The sequence below is a fragment of the Felis catus genome, chromosome D4, assembly GCF_018350175.1.
Source record: "Felis catus isolate Fca126 chromosome D4, F.catus_Fca126_mat1.0, whole genome shotgun sequence".
In the NCBI taxonomy this organism is placed as follows: domain Eukaryota; kingdom Metazoa; phylum Chordata; class Mammalia; order Carnivora; family Felidae; genus Felis; species Felis catus.
Window position 1 is genome coordinate 55077888 of NC_058380.1, and position 18365 is coordinate 55096252.

An 18365-nucleotide genomic window follows, 5' to 3' on the forward strand; every position below is an offset into this window, starting at 1 on the left:
CACCCTTCTGCTGTTTAACACCCTAACATCCTTCACAGGGCAGCAGCCACATCTTCCACAATCTTTTAGATGTTCCCACCTAGAACTAATAATTCTACTGTTCTCTGGTGTGACATTACCTCCACCATTATCATTGCACATATTAGCTGAGTGTGTGTTTGTGTCTCCAACTACAGTGTGAGTTCTTTGAGGGCAGGGGTCACATTTTATTCATCTTTCCACTCCACCCTCCCCACACACACTTTGCCCTGCTCAATGAAAACTCTAAATTGCACCACTTGGGTCACTCTCACAGCCTTCCTTCTTCCCCATTCTCGCAGGGGAAAAAAAAATCTACCTTCTTGATTTGAACTAAATTAAATTTAATATAGTCAGCAAAAACATGGGTTAAAATAGGCTTCTGTGGGTTGGGACCCTAACTTTTATTTAGCATATTGTTTCTTTGGGAAAACCACATCTTACATAACAAAGAGAAGAAAGAAATAAACCATTCCAGAATATTTTCTCCTCCCTCCATGCCTGACCTAACTCCCACTCCCTGTCTCCCTCCATGAGTCAGTGACCATACTACACATGCAACAAGAACTAGTGGTTCTAGAAGCACTTGACAACCAAGCTTTTGAAATCCTGACCAGAAAGAAGGTGAATCAATGTACTCGGGTTAATTCTGTAAGTAGGTCAACAAAATATAATTCCCCAGCCTGGCTATTGTCCTTCTATTATGCTTCCATCCAATAATCCTTAACAGGACTTTCTAGGCCACCTGGGTATTCTTTCAGGACACTCTCAGGGGGCTGAGTTGCAGACCCTCACTCCCCACCCTCAGTGAAGCTTTTCTTCTCCACAAAGACTGTGAGATGCTCAGAGACTGGTTTGTTGTTTAGAGAAGGCTCTGGTTTGTTCTGGGACAAGATGATGGCACTGCTCAGCAATTCCCCTGAGTAGTAGTGAGGCCATTCTTAATAAACTTCCAACTCATATAACTTACCCTGTGAATTTCCCAAACTATCTGACTGGGTAAAAGTGGCATTTAATTTGAGTAAGTCTTTTTCTTGACCATGGCGATTATCCTTCAGCAACAGCAAAAAGGATCTCATTTGAGTATGAGTAGGGAAGGGTATAGCAAAAGAAGAATGTGTCTGTATGGAACTGTCAGCACAGGGAGAAGAGCCAACAATCCCTCATTAAGCCAGTCACTGTTGTGACATACTCCCCTGACATCACCACCTTAGCATCTCAAACTTAGCACCAAATGCTAGAAAATGGACTGAGAGGATAAACCAAACAGAAAAATGTTTTAAAACTGAAAAGAATAAAAGGAAAATACTAGAGAATTTTGATACATTTTTTTAAATGGCTAAGAAAAGAAATATAAACAATTTAAGAGTATCTTCCAATAAGGGCAAAATTTAGCTAAAAATATCTTACTGGCTGGACAGAGTCAAAAGGAATGTAAAATAGCATCCACTAAATAAAATCAAACTGGCTTAAAAATTATTCAGTAGAGGGGTGCCTAGGTGGTTCAGTGGCTTATGCATCCTACTCTTGATCTCAGCTTAGGTCCTGATCAGGTGGTGAGTTCAAGCCCCAAGTTGGGCTTGAGCCTACTTTAAAAAAAAAAAAAAAATTACTCAAAAGACTAAAAAGCACAATAAAAACTAGAAAGTTAAAGGAGTATAAGTAAATACTATTAGGAGAAGTATTCAAAGTTAAATCATTTAAATGCATAAATTCAACAAAAATGTCCCACTGAAAGAACAGGGTGTGAGATATGAGCAGTAATACCAAGACCAGGACCGAGAGCCCATCAGTGTGTGCCTGGCAGAGGCAAGGACAGACAAGGAACAGGGCTAGGCTGAGTTCTCCTCCCTGGAGATTCCCAGCCCCCAAAAGGTTCTCACCCTTCAGGTAGGAAAAACATGGAGCCCAGAATTGTTGTTCCCCCACAAGCCTAAAGTCCCTCCAAAGCTCACCGCTCACCCTCCTGTGTTAGAATAGAGGCCAGCAGCAAACACAATGAAGGGCAATGTGCAATCATGGCCTCATGGAGGTCCTAACACAGGAGAAGAGTCACTGATTACACCTTTGTCAGCCTTGCCTGGTCTCTGTCCTCTGTATCCCCTCTTTCCACAAGCAGCCTAGCATGCATTCCTTCACTCAACAAGTCCTGGTTAAGCAGTGCTGGGTGTTGTGCTGGTCTGAGATACCACAACGAATAGACAAAGCTCCTGTTTTTATGGAGCTCACAGCCTAGCAGGGGGAGGCTGCTGAGTAAAACAATGCGCCGGGTGGCTCAGTTGGTTAAGTGTCCAACTTCAGCATGGTCTCACAGTTTGTGAGTTCCAGCCCCACATGGGGCTCTCTGCTGTCAACTCAGAGTCAGCTTCGGATCCTCTGTCCCCCTTTCTCTCTGCCCTTCCCCTGCTCGTACTTTATCTCTCTCTCCCTCTCTCTCAAAAATAAACGTTTAAAAATTTAAAAAAAAAAAAAGGAGGGGACAGAGCTTCCATACCCTCTCAGATCACACCACTCTCACTGAATCTCAGCCTGTTCATCAACCTGAAAAGTCTCCTGGTCCAACCTCTTGGGTTTTTATAGAGAGGCCTCATCATATAGGCATAATTGATCAAATCATTGGCCATTGGTGACTGACTCAATCTCCAGCCCCACTCCCCTCCCCAGAGATCAGTGGGTGGGACTGAAATTTCCAACCCTCTAATCAAGAGGTTGATTCCCCTGGCAACCAGCCCCCATCTGGTGACCCAGGGGTTTTCCAAAAGTCACCTCACTGACATAACAAAAGACACCTTCATGGTGGTCACCACCTAGGAAATTTCTACAGTTTTAGGAGCTTTATGCCAGAAACTGGACAAAGACCAAATACACATTCCTTAATATGAATCACAATATCACAGTGTCATGGGAGAAAATATCTGATATGAGACCTGAAGAATGTGTAGGAAGTAGCTGACTAAAGAGGGAAGAAAGTGTTCCAAGCCAAGAAAACACTGTTTATGAAGGCAAAGAAAGAAGAGAAAGCACAACACATATTTATTTGGAGAAATGCACAACATCATTAGATGGCTGGAGAGGGGGCCAGGTAGAGAAGGGCCAAGCCATGCCCTGAGCCTCTCCCCCCATCACATTTAGGCTTTGCTAGGCCAAGAGACCCTGTACCAGACTGTCAGAGATGGAAGGAAGCTTAGAAATAATCCCATTGGCCTCTTATTATACAGAGGAAGAAGGCCTGGCCAGCCTGCTTGTCTGCAGCACAACCATAAGGAAGGAAGATTAGACTCATCTTGACTAGAGTTCACAGGTTTAACAGAATTCTACTTTAAGAAGAATTGACTCAACAAGCAACTGTTTGATTTGGTTGCATTTCAGGGGCAAGATTCCTTTCCACTTGGAGACAAATAACTAATCAAATTAAGAGTCCACCTTTCAAACAATTGTTTTGCTCTTAGATGCACTAAAATAATTTGGAGCTCTTTTTTTTTTATTATTGGCAACTTAGAATGCAAAGTATTTTATCTTCAAACTTCTAAATTTGAAAAAAAAAACAGCCTCGGTTAAATAATAGTTTTCCAAAGCTGAATGTGCTCATTTGGAGCTCCATTTTCCTGCCTGCAGTACAAAACAACTTCCTACAACTCCTAGGCAGGAACACTACTGTCTTGACGATCTGTGGTTGGATGAACGGATCAATCTCAGTTGGTAAAAATCCCTTTTTTCCTTAGTAAGGGCTGAAAAAAATCCTAGAACAGATGTACTTTTCTAGTCTTACACAGACACTTTGATTCCAAATGTCTCCTGAGTGTATACCATATACAGGAATCTATCTTCATCCTCCTCACTTTCATATACTTCAGAAATGTGCGTGGACACACTCACCATACTGTGTCCATTCACTAACAGGAAGAATGCTGTGCCTCCTAAAGATCTTGATGAGCTCACTCATGTTGATGTGATCAGGTACAAGAAACTTGGTTTTGTCCAGGACAGGAAGTAGCTCTCACCCTTGTACTGTTCTATTATCACTGGGATTTTCATAGGATGCGGGGGCTCTCGGATAAGTCGGACATCTTCTGTTCTTTGTTGGAAGGTGTGGTGCTGCTTGAAGATCTTCTCCGAAGGCATGGTGAGGAAGGTGAGGCAGAGAGGCAAGGTCCCGTCTGTTCCAGGCAGCTGTGGGAGTGGCGGAGGCTCCGACTGTGTCTAAAATAATTTAGAGCTTGTGAAGCACCTGGCTGGTTCAGTCACTTAAGCATCCGACCTTGGCTCAGGTCATGATCTCACTGTTTGTGGGTTGGAGCCCCACATTGGGCTCTGTGCTGACAGCTCAGAGCCCAGAGCCTGCTTCCAATTCTGTGTCTCCCTCCCCTGCCCTCTCTCTCTGCTCCCACACTTGCTCTCTGTCTCTCTCAAAAATAAATAAATAACATTAAAAAAATAAATAATGAAATAAAATAATTTAGAGCTCTTAAGTTATATTAAGAGATATTAAGTGAAAATATTTGATATAAACAGCTAAAATCACCATTACTGTGATACTTATAATTATTACAGACAGCTTGATATAAGGGAAAACTTTTTTCCATCATGGAGTAGCCAACAATGATTGTGAAATTAACTGGATATATATCTCTGTGGTCAACGTTTTCTGTGTTTCAAAATGTCCCTAATTTCTCCCTTACTTCAGCTGCCTGGAACTCATGTCTCTTGTACAGATATATCTATTCCTGCACAGATACACCTATCATTCTCAAAGAGTGTCCCGTGCTATGTTAGTTCCTTTATATGTGAATATATGTTACACAATAAAAAATTTTAACACTCAAATAAGTTTGGGAATTACTGGGCTAAACCAAGATAAACATATTTTTTTTAACAGTATGTATCCCCAACATCCAGAACAGGACCTAGTACAGTGTATGCACTAAATAAGTACTTGTTGAATTAATAAATGTAGAATTCCATAAAGCCATTTATTTATTCACATGCTTTGTGATATACAAGAAGGGAACTGAGTTTGCAGCATTCTGTAGGGCTGTCCTCAGGACTAGCATTGTGAAATCTTGCCCTAATCTCTAAATCTAGAAGCACTAATCATGAAAAAGAAGACAAATTTCCAGAAATCAAAATAAAGAGTCAAAGGAAAGAGAAGGAAGTTACATAATCTCCAGAATTACCCTCATGTTCATGGCCCTTGCCATTTACCCAAGAACAGTCCTCTAACAAACTACTCTTCCCTTAGCAGGGAGAATTTGGGTGATCAGAGCAAAGATATATCTGCCAGACATATTTTGCCTCCAGACGCTAATTTCCTAGGTATCCAAGTTTTGCTCAAAAAAGGTTGCCAGGTCCTGCCTTCAACTCAGAAATTAAATTAGTCCTAGATACCAGAAATTGGTGAGGAGTGTTTATAAGAGTTCTAAGAAGCTTTATGATACAGAAGAAGTAAGTTATGGCACCAGCAACCCATGGGAAATTGGAATCCCTGCCTTCCCTAGTCCCATCCCCATAAGACTAGCATTCTCAGCCTCATTCAAGACCTGAGAAAATATCATCAAGGTAGTCCAGTGGTTACCAAACTCTAAGATACATCAGAATCACCTATAGGGCCTGTTAAAATACAGATTGCTGGAACTCACCCCCAGAGTCTCTGATTCAGTGGAATTTACATTACTGTGAAATTCTCAGATGATGCCAATGGTGATGGTTCCTGGTTCCTTCCTCACCACTACTTGAGCTTTCAATTGGTTTTATAGCCATAAGTTTAGTATAGACCCATGGGTCCAATCATGCAGTAGCATTTGGATCTAATGACTGGTGTATAATAGGCACTCAGTAAATAATTTGAATTAATAAATAATTATTTGTCTAATCCCTAAGATCTACTTTTAGAAAGTGTTACCCCCTTCCTTGATGAAACTGGAGCCCAATTTGCTCAACTGGGCTCATGACCCTTTCTGCCTGCCTCCAAGTCCTACAGAGACCATGTGCCCCAAAGCCAGACCTTTTGACTAGTGACAAGGGATATGATGGAGCCCAAGAGGGACAGGCCCTCTTTAGACTCCTGGCCTGCCTGGTAAAAGCCAATTCCATCATGATCTAGTTTGTTCCAACCATTCCTGGTTGATTCCTCTCCCTGCCAGGCCACTCCTGAGCTCCCCGGCAGGATACTTCACAGCTGTGTTGGGACATGGGACAGGTATCTGAACCAGGTTCCAATGATGACTTTGAAATAGAGACTTCACAGGAGATCTTGAAAGCCTGCCCGATCAGCTAGAATAAACAGTGGTTTACTTTATTATTTTCTTTTGTACTATTTTAGCCATGCTGTAAGTGCACAGACCCCAATGGCTAATTTTATTCTTCCCTACCTGTGACTGAGATACGTGAACTGTGTAGAAGAGAAAAATATACTATGCCCTTGAAAGAGCAATATACTTGGGCTTTGATAGATTATGGGAAAAGTGAATTCCAAGAAAAAAGGTTTTTCTAAGAAATTCATAAATAAAAATTAAAATCTGTTGTTTATCACTATTCAAACATTTTAATATTCTCCACAATCCTGTGTCACTGAGGAAGTCCAGGTAACCACTTATGTATAAACACCTGATAGAATGGCCCATCTGTGCTAAACCACAGCCTTCCCACTCCTTTTCTGATGCAGCTTCTACCACTGTTTCCCTTGGAAACCGAAGAAGCAGCTGTCTGCAAAAACATCTCTCTCCCTCCTCACTCATCAGTCCAAGGACTAGCAGCTTGTTTTCTTGCTCATTGAAAACATCTGATGTTGGGGGATGGCTTGCATGTGGGGGGCAATACAAAAGAAATTACCACAGTGGGTCAGACACCTTGTGCATTCTGTCTAGTATTCTTTCTTAGATAGTTTCATATTCCTCTTCATTTTATGTGATACACCATCAATTTCTTCTCTGTGTTGTAATAATTTGTGTACACCTTCTCTACTAGATCTCAGGTTATTTAAAGTCCAGGGAGGACATAAATCTTCTGTTTGGCATTCACTACATATTTATTAATATATATAATAATAGCATATAATTATAACCTGATAATCCAATGATGAAAGTTCTAGCATCCACTGAGGATTCCTGCCTAATTGACAATTACCATAATGGCTGTTAAATATTCACTTTTCTTCATTCATTATACTTTTATCAGTTGGAATTCTACTCTCAGAAAGAACTTTTCCTTCTCCATTTATTTGTTCACTTACTTATTTATAAACAAATATGGACTCATGGATTATTACTTTATGCAATGAGTTCTAATCTGTTTCTATCAATTTTTAATTATCAAATTGTCATGGATTATTTCATGAATGGGTTATAATCTGTTACTATCATTGTTTAAAGCTCAAATTGTCCCAGATTTGGCCAGGGGGAAATTCCTTGAAGCTTGCTCCTGTCCCTGTGGCATATCTCCATCCTATTTCAAACACTACTTCCTATCTCATGATGTTTCCATAAAACACTTATTAATTACAAAAAGAGAAACAGTAATTATACAGTAGATAAGCCTGGTAGACATAATCTTAACTAGTGACCAAAGTTCATATCACCAGCAATGGTGCCTCCTGATACTCTGCAGTGAGAAGGACAAATCATTACTTTGATGGTATTTCTGCCAAAAAATGAATAACCCCAATCTGATCATAAGGAGACATCAGAAAAATCTACCAATGGACATTCTACAAAAGAACTGGCCAGTACTCTTCAAAAATGTCAAGTTCATGAAAGACTAAGAAATGGTCTTGGATTAAAGACTAGAGACATGATACCAAATGCAATGTGTGATCCTGGATAGGGTACTAGATCAGAGGGAAAAAAAAAACAGCTGTTAAATATTATTGGGAAACTTAGAAAAATTTTAATAAAGTTTGGAGATAATAGTAGTTATTATATCCATGTTAATTTTCTGACTTTGATAATTGTATTATGGTCATACAAAAGAATGTTTCATTCTTAGGAATTTAGACACTGAAGTGCTAGAGGGAAAGAAGTATCATGCCTGCACATTACTCCCAAAAGGTTCAGAAGACTAATAAGGCAGATGTGGCAACCTGGTTGAAGGGTACATGGGAAAGTGGGTGAAAGTATGTTGGTATTTTTTGTGCTGCTCTTGCAACTTTTCAGTATGCTTGAAATTATTTCAAAACTAAAAGTTGTAAAAACTGAGTTACATAAAAGTCAACACTACCATTTACTTATTTTTTATTCATTTATACTTCACTACATTCTATAGAGGATTAAAGGCAATTTATAGCTCTTTCTATCCAACAGGATTTTTTTTTCAATTAACTGTCTTCAGCTGAGTTCCCCTAGAAGCAGACCAGAGCCAAGTATTTGAGTACAAATAGTTGATTTGGGACATGATCCTAAAAAGCATCTTGTCTTGCAAGAAATGTAAAAGAAATTCTTCAGAGAGAAGGAAAATGATTAGGATCTTGGTTAGGAACTTGGATGTACATAAAGGAACTTAGATCTAATAAAGAAAGGAAGAACATTAGAGAAGGAATAAGTGAAGATCAAATAAAAAACTTTCTTATTCTTACTCGTAATTGCTCTAACAAATAACAATTTATTCAAAATAACAATATCAGCAATGTACTTGATTATTATAACCCATAGTTAAGAAAAATGAATGACAACAATGACACAAAGGACAAGAGAGAGAAATTAGGAATATTTTGTTATAAGGTACTTGCACTGCGAGTGAAGTGGTGTAGTGTTATTAGAAAGTAGGCTTGGGTAAGTCATAAATGTGTGTTGCAAACTCTAGGCCAACCACTAAAAATGTTGTTGTTGTTGTTTTTTAAAGTATAACCAATATAGAAAAATGAAAATGCTCAGTTAAAACTACAAATGGCAGGAGTGCCTGACTGGCTCAGTTGGTTGAGTGTCCAACTCTTGATTTCAGCTCAGGTCATGATCTCATGGTTCGTGAGTTTGAACCCCGCATCAGGCTCCGTGCTAACGGCACAGAGCCAGCCTGGGATTCTCTCTCCCTCTGTCTCTGCCCCTCCCCCCTCTCAAAATAAATAAACTTTAAAAAATAAAAAAATAAAAATAAAACCACAAATGGCAGAAAAAGAGTGGAAGACAGAATTAGGAATAAAGAATGAGAGCAACAAATAGAAAACAGTAACAAATATGGTAGATATTAATCCAACTATATCAATAACCACTTTAAACAATGGCCTAAACACACCAATTAAAAGACAAAGATAGGCAAAGTGGATCAGAAAATAAGATTCAACTATATGTTGTGTATAAAAAATCCACTATAAATACAAAGTAGATTAAAAGTAGAGGAATAGAGAAAAATATACCATGCTAATACTAATCAAAAGAAAACTGGAGGGGCACCTGGGTAGCTCAGTCAGTTGAGCATCTGACTTCAGCTCACGTCATGATCTCGAAGTTTGTGAGTTCAGGCCCTGCGTCAGGCTCTGTGCTGACAGCTCAGAACCTGGAGCCTGCTTCAGATTCTGTGTCTCCCTCTCTCTCTCTCCCCCACTCACACTTTGTCTCTCTCTCTCTCAAAAATAAAGATTAAAAATTTTTTTTCTAAAAAGACAGCTGGAGTAACTATATTAATTTCAGACAGAGCAGACTTCAGAGCAAAGAAAATTTTCAGGGATAAAGAGGGTTCTATGAACTGAATTGTGTCCTCCCAAATTCGTATGTTGACTCCCTATGCCCCAATTTGACTACATTTGGGAATAGGGCTTATAAGGAGGGAAGTAAAGCTAAATGAGGTCCTAATAGTGGGTCACTGATATAGTAGGATTAGTGTCCTAAGAAGAGACACAGAGAGCTTGTTCTCTCTTTCTCCAAATGTGCTCAAAGAAGAGAGCAAGTGAGCACCCAGTGAGATGGCAGCCACCTACAAGCCAGAAAGAGAGGCCCTACCAGAAACTAACCATGCGGGCACCCTTATCTCAGACTCCCAGCCTTATATAAAAACTGAGAAAATGAGTGTCTGTTGTTTAAGCCAACTGGTCAATGGTATTTCATTATGGCAGCCCATACTAAGACAGAGAGACATTACATAATGATAAAGGGATCAATTCACCAAGGAGATACAGCAACCTTTGATGTGGATGCAACTAACAACATAGTGCAAAATACATGAGTTAAAAACCAACAGAACTGCAAAGAGAAATAGTTGGAGACATGAATACCCTTCTATCAAAAAGAGGCAGATCCAGCAGGGAGAATATATCAGATGTGAAAAAGGGGTTATCATTACAGATCCCATGAGCATTAAAAGGATAGTAAATGAATACTGTGAACAACTCTATCACAAATTTGATAATGGGAATGAAAAGGACCAATTCCTTGAAAGACATAATTTGCCAAAACTCACATAAGAAGAAATAGACAATCTGAATAGGCCAATATCTATTAAATAAATTGAATCAATAATTAATAACCTTCCAAAATTGAAAGCACCAGATCCACATGGGTTCACTGATAAGTTCTTACCAACATTTAGGAAAGGAATTAAACCAATTCTCTACAATCTCTTTCTGATGGGAGGGAATGTTTCCTAAATCATTCTATGACTCAGAATTACCATAATACCAAAACCAGACAAAGACTTCAAAAGGAAAGAAAACTATAGACCAATATCTCTCACGAACATAGATGCAAAAATCCTTGACAAAATATTAGCAAATCTAATCCAACAACATATAAAAAGAATTGCACAACACAACCAAGTGGTATTTACCCCAGGTAGGCATGGTTGCTTCAACATTCAAAAAGCAATTACTGTAATCCTTCATATCAACAAGCTAAAGAAGAAAAACCAGGTGATCATATTAAAAGGTACAGAGAGGCACCTGGGTGATACAGTGGATTGAGCGTCTTACTCTTGGTTTTGCCTCAGCTCATGATCCCAGGGTCGTGGGGTCGAGCCCCTAGTCTGGCTTCACACTGAACATGAAAACTCTCTCCCTCTGCCCCTCCCCCTTTCCTCCACTTGTGCTTCTCTCTTTCTCTAAAGTAAAAAAAAAAAAAAATTAAAATTAAAAAAAAGAAATCTAAAACACTGACCACACCAAATGCTGAGAAGGTTGTGGAGCAATAGAAACTCTCATTCGTTGTTGATAGAAATTCAAAATGGTACAGCACTTTGGAAAATAGTTTGCAGATTTCCTACAAAACTAACATACTCTTACTATATTGCACTCCTTGGTATTTACTTGAAAAAGTTGAAATGTATGACCCAAAAACCTATGCACAGATATTTGTAACAACTTTATTCATAATTGCCAAAACTCGGAAGCAATCAGGATATACTTCAGTGGGTGAATGGAAAAATAAACTGTGGTACATCTAGACTATGGCATATTATTCAGCGCTAAAAAGAAATGAGCTATCAAACCATGAAAATACATGGAAGAATCTTAAATGCACATCACTAAGTGAAAGAAGTCATTCTGAAAAGACTACATACTGTCTGATTCCAACTATACAATATTCTGGAGAAGGCAAAACTATAGATATAGACAGTAAAAGGATCAGTCTTTGCTAGGGGTTAGGAGGAAAGAAGGATGAATAGATGAAACATAGAGGATTTTTAGGGCAGTGAAGCTACTCTGCATGATGCTTTAATGAAAGATACATGTCATTATACATTTGTCCAAACCCATAGAAGGTACGACAGCAAAAGTGGACCCTAAGGTAAACTACAGACTCTGGGTTATATAATAATGTGTCAGTATAGGTTCATCAACTGTAACAAGTGTACCACTTTGGTGGGGGATGCTGATAATGCAGGAGGTTATGTATGTGTAGGGGCGGAGGTATATGGGAAATCTGTGTACCTTCTGCTCAATTTTGCTGGGAACCTAAAACTGCTCTAAAAAATAAAGTTCAAAAAAAATAATAAAATGTTTAAAAAACAAAGTCTATTTAAAAGGAAAAGGAAATTACCTTTTTTAGCTAAATGGAGATTATTACAAAGCATTTCTCTCCTCCGAAAGCTAATAATCCATACAACTCTAGAAAGTGTGTCATACATAATGAGTTCTCAAGTTGGAATCCACGACCAAACTCCATAAAAGTGTGTGTGTGTGTGTGTGTGTGTGTGTGTGTGTGTGTGTATGTGTGTTCATATACATGCATCTTTTCCTCTGGAAAAAAATTCCAAAACTTTCATGCTTAGTCACTTAATGTTTAATTACTATCCCCTTCCCAAAATCTTAAGGATCTCAACCTATGACAGTCAGCTCTGAGTACATGCTTCTGACACCTTCATCCTTTCTCCAGTGGCTGATATAGATGGCAAATAGTGCAGTCACTAGGTCCTTCACCAGCCTCACACAAGATGCCAATCTGTAGGTTGCCTGCCATACTCAAAAGTCGGCTGATTATCCCCAACAGAAAATCAGCTCATATCCCTTCACAGGTACTGTCAATCTAGAAACATCCCCAGCAGAAGAAACATATTATGACACTCAGGAGTAGCATCTTCACAGTATCTTATATAGCCAGTTAGATATTGTTCCCCCAGGAGAAATAAGGAAGCAGAGAAAAATGTATAGCATATCTTCATAATTATCAATATTGTTACAGCTATCACTGTCTCTCCTTAAACTGCTTGACCTTCCCATCTGATGTCTAACTGAAAACTATTTTTTGTAACATTTCTTTATTTTGGGGGGAGGGAGGGAGGGAGGGAGGGAGAGAGAGAGATAGAGAGAGAGAGAGAGAGAGAGAGAGAGAGAGAGAGAGAGATCATGAGTGGGGCAGGGGCAGAGAGAGGGAAACACAGAATCCAAAGCCGGCTCCAGGCTCTGAGCTGTCTGCACAGAGCCCGACGCAGGGCTCAAAATCACAAACCACAAGATCATGACCTGAGCCAAAGTCAGATGCTTAAGTGACTGAGCCACCAGGCACCCCTGAAAACTATTTTTTAACCCACATATCTCAATAAACTTGCATGGCTTCCTCTTCCTGCTACAAAGTAAATATGGATTCAAGAAAATTCTGAGGGAAAATCACAGTTCTCTCCTACTCTCTGCCTTGAAATGGGCATCCACTTTCTTCCCAACATGTGTCACCAGACCTCCTAACCCCACAGCCCTGGGTCAACACTTCCAGCATTTGTGGAAACTTCAGTTCTCTTGTTTCCTTTAATGTCTCCATTCTCTTCATGCTTCCTCATCCGACCAATCCTCATATCCTCTCCATTTTCCCACAACAACAATTCTCACATCTGGTTATTCCTTTCTCCTAGCCCTTGCATGGCCCAATAATGCTGACATTTGCCAACCCCATTAGTTTACACTTATCACTTGCCCTGATAATAATGATATTCCTCTTTTACTCAGAAATAAAATACTAATTGATTCATGTGTACTTCAGTGAGGTATGGGAACTCTAACACAATTCTATGAGATAAACATTATCTCCCTTCTCAAAAGAGATGGATGGTGAAGCTCCCTATACAAAAATTGTAAATTATTAGGACCACCAGAGATAAGATGATTAGAAAAAGAGATGTGCAGAATTCTAGGTAGAACCCCTCATGAGTTTCCTTAGGTGCTGACTTCATATTAATGTATGGCAGGGGGTCTGAATGGACCCCAGAACATCTGCCAGTTAACAACCCTCCAATACTGGCACATTTAGACAGACAAGGCATAAACCTTGGTGAAGACAGGATACAGCCCAGAAGTCCATTTGATTTTGACTTGGGTCAGGCTTCCAAAACATTGACAAGCCCTCTACCCAACTTGACCAGTGGTCTGTATATAAGTGAGGGGTTAGAACTACTTCATTCTATATTAAAACTTGATGACAAAAGGTACACTCTTCTCAATAAACCCACATTGGCTAACTAAAGTGCTTATGTCTTTGTTGGAGTTAACCCAGCTCCATGAGGTAGTGGCATTTGTTCCTGCTGATCAGAGCCTCAGGTTGGCAGTTACATACTATTTGATTAATGAAAGATTAGGGAACAAATTAAGTACACTTAGTACAGTTTTACAGGGAAAAATATTTTTTCAGAAAAAAAATATTTCAGGGGTGCCTGGGTGGCTCAGCCGGTTAAGCGGCCGACTTTGGCTCAGGTCTTGATCTCACCGTTCGTGAGTTTGAGCCCTGCATCAGGCTCTGTGCTGACAGCTCAGAGCCTGGAGCCTGCTTTGGATTCTGCGTCTCCCTCTCTCTCTGACTACCCCCCCCCCACCCCGTTCACACTCTGTCTGTCTCTCTCTCAAAAATAAATAAACATTAAAAAAAAACCTTTTAATACTTATTTTGTATGGTATACATATTATATCCTGTATTCTTATATTAAGTAAGCTAGAGAAAAGAAAATGTCAGCACAGAGCCTCATGCAGGGCTCAAACTCACAAACTGTGAGATCATGACCTGAGCTGAAGTCAGCTGCTTAACCGACTGAGCCATCCAGGTGCACCACCCCCCCCCCTCTGCTACAAAATATGTATTAATCAACTATTTATGTTATAGGTAAAGCTTCCGGTCAACAGTAGGCTATTAATAGTTAATTTTGGGGAGAGTCAAAAGTTATGCTCAAATTTTTTACTGTGTTGGGGCTTCAGCGCCTACTGTTGTTCAAGGTCAGTGCCTGCTGTTGACTATCTGGCAAGGTGACCAAAACTGAGTATTTAGTAAGAAGTAACTACGATGGTGGTGTTGGGTTCAAAGAAAGGTGGTATTGGGTTCAGGTTTCATGGAGGAGCTGGTGTTTTAAGAAATTGAACCAACAGAGCTAAGGAGAGTATAGTGACTGAAGGGAAGAGCAAAGGCAAAGGTGTGACTCCCAGGAAGCAAGGGCAGGTGTTCTGGAAACAATGAGCCATTTTGTTCCATCAGAGGTACAGTGAGCAAGCAGTGAGAAAGGTACGTGGAGAGGTATGTAGGGTCCACCATACTATGGTACTAAAGGGTATGCACTCCCAGGGCCACACTGCATGGGTTCAAGTCCCCACTCTGCTTCTTATTAGGTTTGTGACTTTAAGGATAACTTCTCTGTATCTCAGTTTCTTAAGCTGTAAAATAGGGAGAATAATAGTGGCCTGCTTCAGAGGGTTGTGAGAATGAAATCAATTAATATGTGTAAACTGCTTAGAACAATGCATGGCACATAGCAAATGCAGCACTTTATTACCATGGAGGGTCTACGATGCCAGAGTAAAGTGTGTATTCAATTAGGTCAAAGAGCTAGGGGAGCTTCTCTGAGGTCAGAAGTGACAAGATTAGAACCAGATTGTAAGTCTGGCAAGCTATAAGGGATGGAACAAAGTGGAGGCGGAGAAGTGGGTGTGGGAGGTAAACACAGTGTAAGCCCAGGGCTCTGGGCTGTGAAAGAGGGACCTCTATCCCCGAAGATAAATGTGGTGGTTCTGAGGGGGTCCCAGAGCATGTGAATAGGTGCATTCCTTCTGATTCCTCCTCCTTATTCAAATTGCCTAATTAAAATGTAGAGGAAGTTGAAAAGGATTTAATACCTATGGCAAGAAACTCTACCAGCCTGAACCAAAAGCTAGAAAGCAACTCTCAATATATCAAAAGGAAAACTGACCTCTAAAAGCTTCTAGTTTTCCTTCTGTATCCTGAACTAAGACTAAGACTGAAAGGAAACCAACGACCTTGTTTAAAAGGACGTACAATTCTTTTTTTTTTTCAAATATTTATTTATTTTTGAGACAGGGAGAGACAGCATGAACGGGGGAGGGTCAGAGAGAGAGGGAGACACAGAATCTGAAACAGGCTCCAGGCTCTGAGCTGTCAGCACAGAGCCTGACGCGGGGCTCGAGCTCACGGACCGCAAGATCATGACCTGAGCCGAAGTCGGATGCTTAACCGACTGAGCCACCCAGGCGCCCCAAAAGGATGTACAATTCTTAATAAGGACAGACAAACACTTTCCTCTTTGGAAGTCATTGAAGATTGATTGCTAAAAATCCCCTTCTATGGGGCTTGCCCCCAAACCTAGGTTCTCACTATGTGTTACTTCTAAGAGGTAAAACAATGGTGATCCCTATTAAAATGCAAAAGAGATCACTTTTCCTATCCAAATTTAATATCTCAACAAGAATAATTTATTCAATTAACAATAAGCCAGTCACTAATGAGTTTCCACAGCATAGTTGGGTTTGACTGGGAGCATGGAGGGGGACATGATCTAGAACTCTGGATGAGAGAGTGGCCATGAGTGGAAGGCAAGGAAAAGTACATGGTGGGGAAGGAGTGGGGGTAGGGACCACATTAAAAAAAGAAGCAGATATAGAAAAGGAGTAAAGAGGCTTAGGGAATAAATTTGCCAATCTCAAAATCTTGAAGATCAGTCCTGACCATGCTTAATGAAACCAACATCTACCACCCAAACAGTATAACCTTGATCCTCACTGCCACCGGACTTGGTGCTCTCTCCTTTTGCCTGCATGTACACCCCTACCCTCTCTTCACTCATTCCCCACCCCCAAAAAAAAGGAAAGAGAAAAAGAAACAGAGAGAAATAAACCATTTTCAATTTTAATTCTCTGTGGTTTCCGATGATCTGAAGTGTGTAGATGTCTCCCTTCCCTTTGGCCCAAGATGCCACTAAAATTCTAAAACTCTAAGCCCCTCTATGTTTCATGAAAAGACTGTGATGGGCTACATGGCTAGAAAGAGTCAAAAACCACATGTATAACAGAGAAATTACTTTAAGCTGAGTTATAGAGATATTGTTGTTAATGATTCCAGGAATTAAATTAAAAGAGTTTCACTCTGGTCCTTAAATGGGGACAGAAGTGCCACAGACGTCTTTGGGGACTGCAGCAAATGTCTTTCCTTCCAGCCAGTAGGTGACCATTCCCCCTTTCCCCTGGGGAGGAAAAACACAAACGTTTCATTAGGGAAGAAATAGCCAGCTCAGATGGAAAGAACCCATCCAGTGATAGACTGACCAGCTCATTGGACATGACAGAGCACATTTTCAGCCAGGCCAGGGAACCCTGGAGTCCCTGGGGACTGGCATCCCCAAGAGACTGTTCTTTAATTGGCTCCCCACATTGCTGCAGAGAGCACTCCCTGCATTCAGGGCAGAGACAACTGCTTCTTGGGCACCATGACACGCTGGCTGACTAATGAGTCACGGTCACCCGCACAAACTCACTGAGGCTGCTACGGCTAACAAATCCCACGTGTGCTGCCAACCCAGGAGGAGGGAGACAACTTGAGCTCTGCAGCTACTTGGCCCTTCCAGCATAGCTAAAAGAAGATGATAACCCAGTAACTCTGAGGACTGTCATCTTCTTTTTAGACGGTCACTAAGCAAACAGTATCCCCATGTGAAAAATTAGTGTCCTTCCATCAACTGCAGATCAATTATACCTTCCCAACCCAGGGGTCAGAGCCCCAGCCTCTCATTTACATGAAAACTGGTCTTCAGAAGCTTTCATTCAAGATTCACATTTATAGACTCTGCAAAAGAAACGTTATCTGCCTATATTTGCTGATCAAATCCAACTGAACTAATCGTGATTCACTTCAATAGAGAAACACTCATGTAGGCAATACTCTGTGCAAAATTAATTTCAGAGATAAGCCACAGGAATGAGTTGCTTTTCCTTGGGCTTTTCCATGTGGGTTACCATGGCATTCCTTCTGAATATATTCATAGTTAAATATACAAAACTACCACAGAAACTATTTGGACAATGTCTGGAGGAAACCACCCACAAATAATGCACATACATCTCACATTATTGTATAGCAGGTTAAATTTTGTGATTTTCTAAGTCACACAATCATTATTCTTGTGACTCTCCATCTGGGGATGCTGGAGGAGAGTAAAGTGTCTCAGGTCACACCACAGCTGATGTGAACAGATAACAAATCTGGCTCTGGTGAAGTATCCCTTCCCCAGGTTCATCTCCCCCATGGATGGAGTCAAGGATTTGGGGACTGAAAATCTTTCTCCCCCTTAAGCTAGCCCCACCTTCTGCCCCAGGTATAACCATAGCTAAACTAATTTCAATGACTTTAATACAATTAATTTCATTGCCTTTTCTAGGAATAAATTCTTTTTTAAAATATAACATTGCTTAGAAGGGAAGTATCCTGGGAGTATCTCAGTGGGAATAAGTTCATGAATGGACTTCTATTATAAAGAGGAACCCCAGGCAATAGAAGAGGACTGAGTCTAGTGGCAGGGACCGAGAAGGATGCTGAAATCAGGGGAAAGGACCTGGAAAGGAAATGTGTGAAAAACCAGACATAGTTTGGCTGTTTCACAATTTTGGCAAAGATATCTCACTCTCTCCAATTTAACCCCAAAGGAGTGTCCCAAGAAAGGTCTGATCAGCT

The 18365-nt window shown here is 40.4% G+C and overlaps 1 protein-coding gene and 1 pseudogene across 5 annotated transcripts in view; both read right to left on the reverse strand.

The window, feature by feature from the left end:
• Positions 1 to 18365, reverse strand: part of APTX (aprataxin) — a 262688-nt gene that overhangs the window by 70746 nt on the left and 173577 nt on the right. The gene's annotated exons all lie outside the window — the stretch shown is intronic.
• The window catches only part of LOC123381718, a 47950-nt pseudogene continuing 31186 nt past the window's right edge, over positions 1602 to 18365 (reverse strand).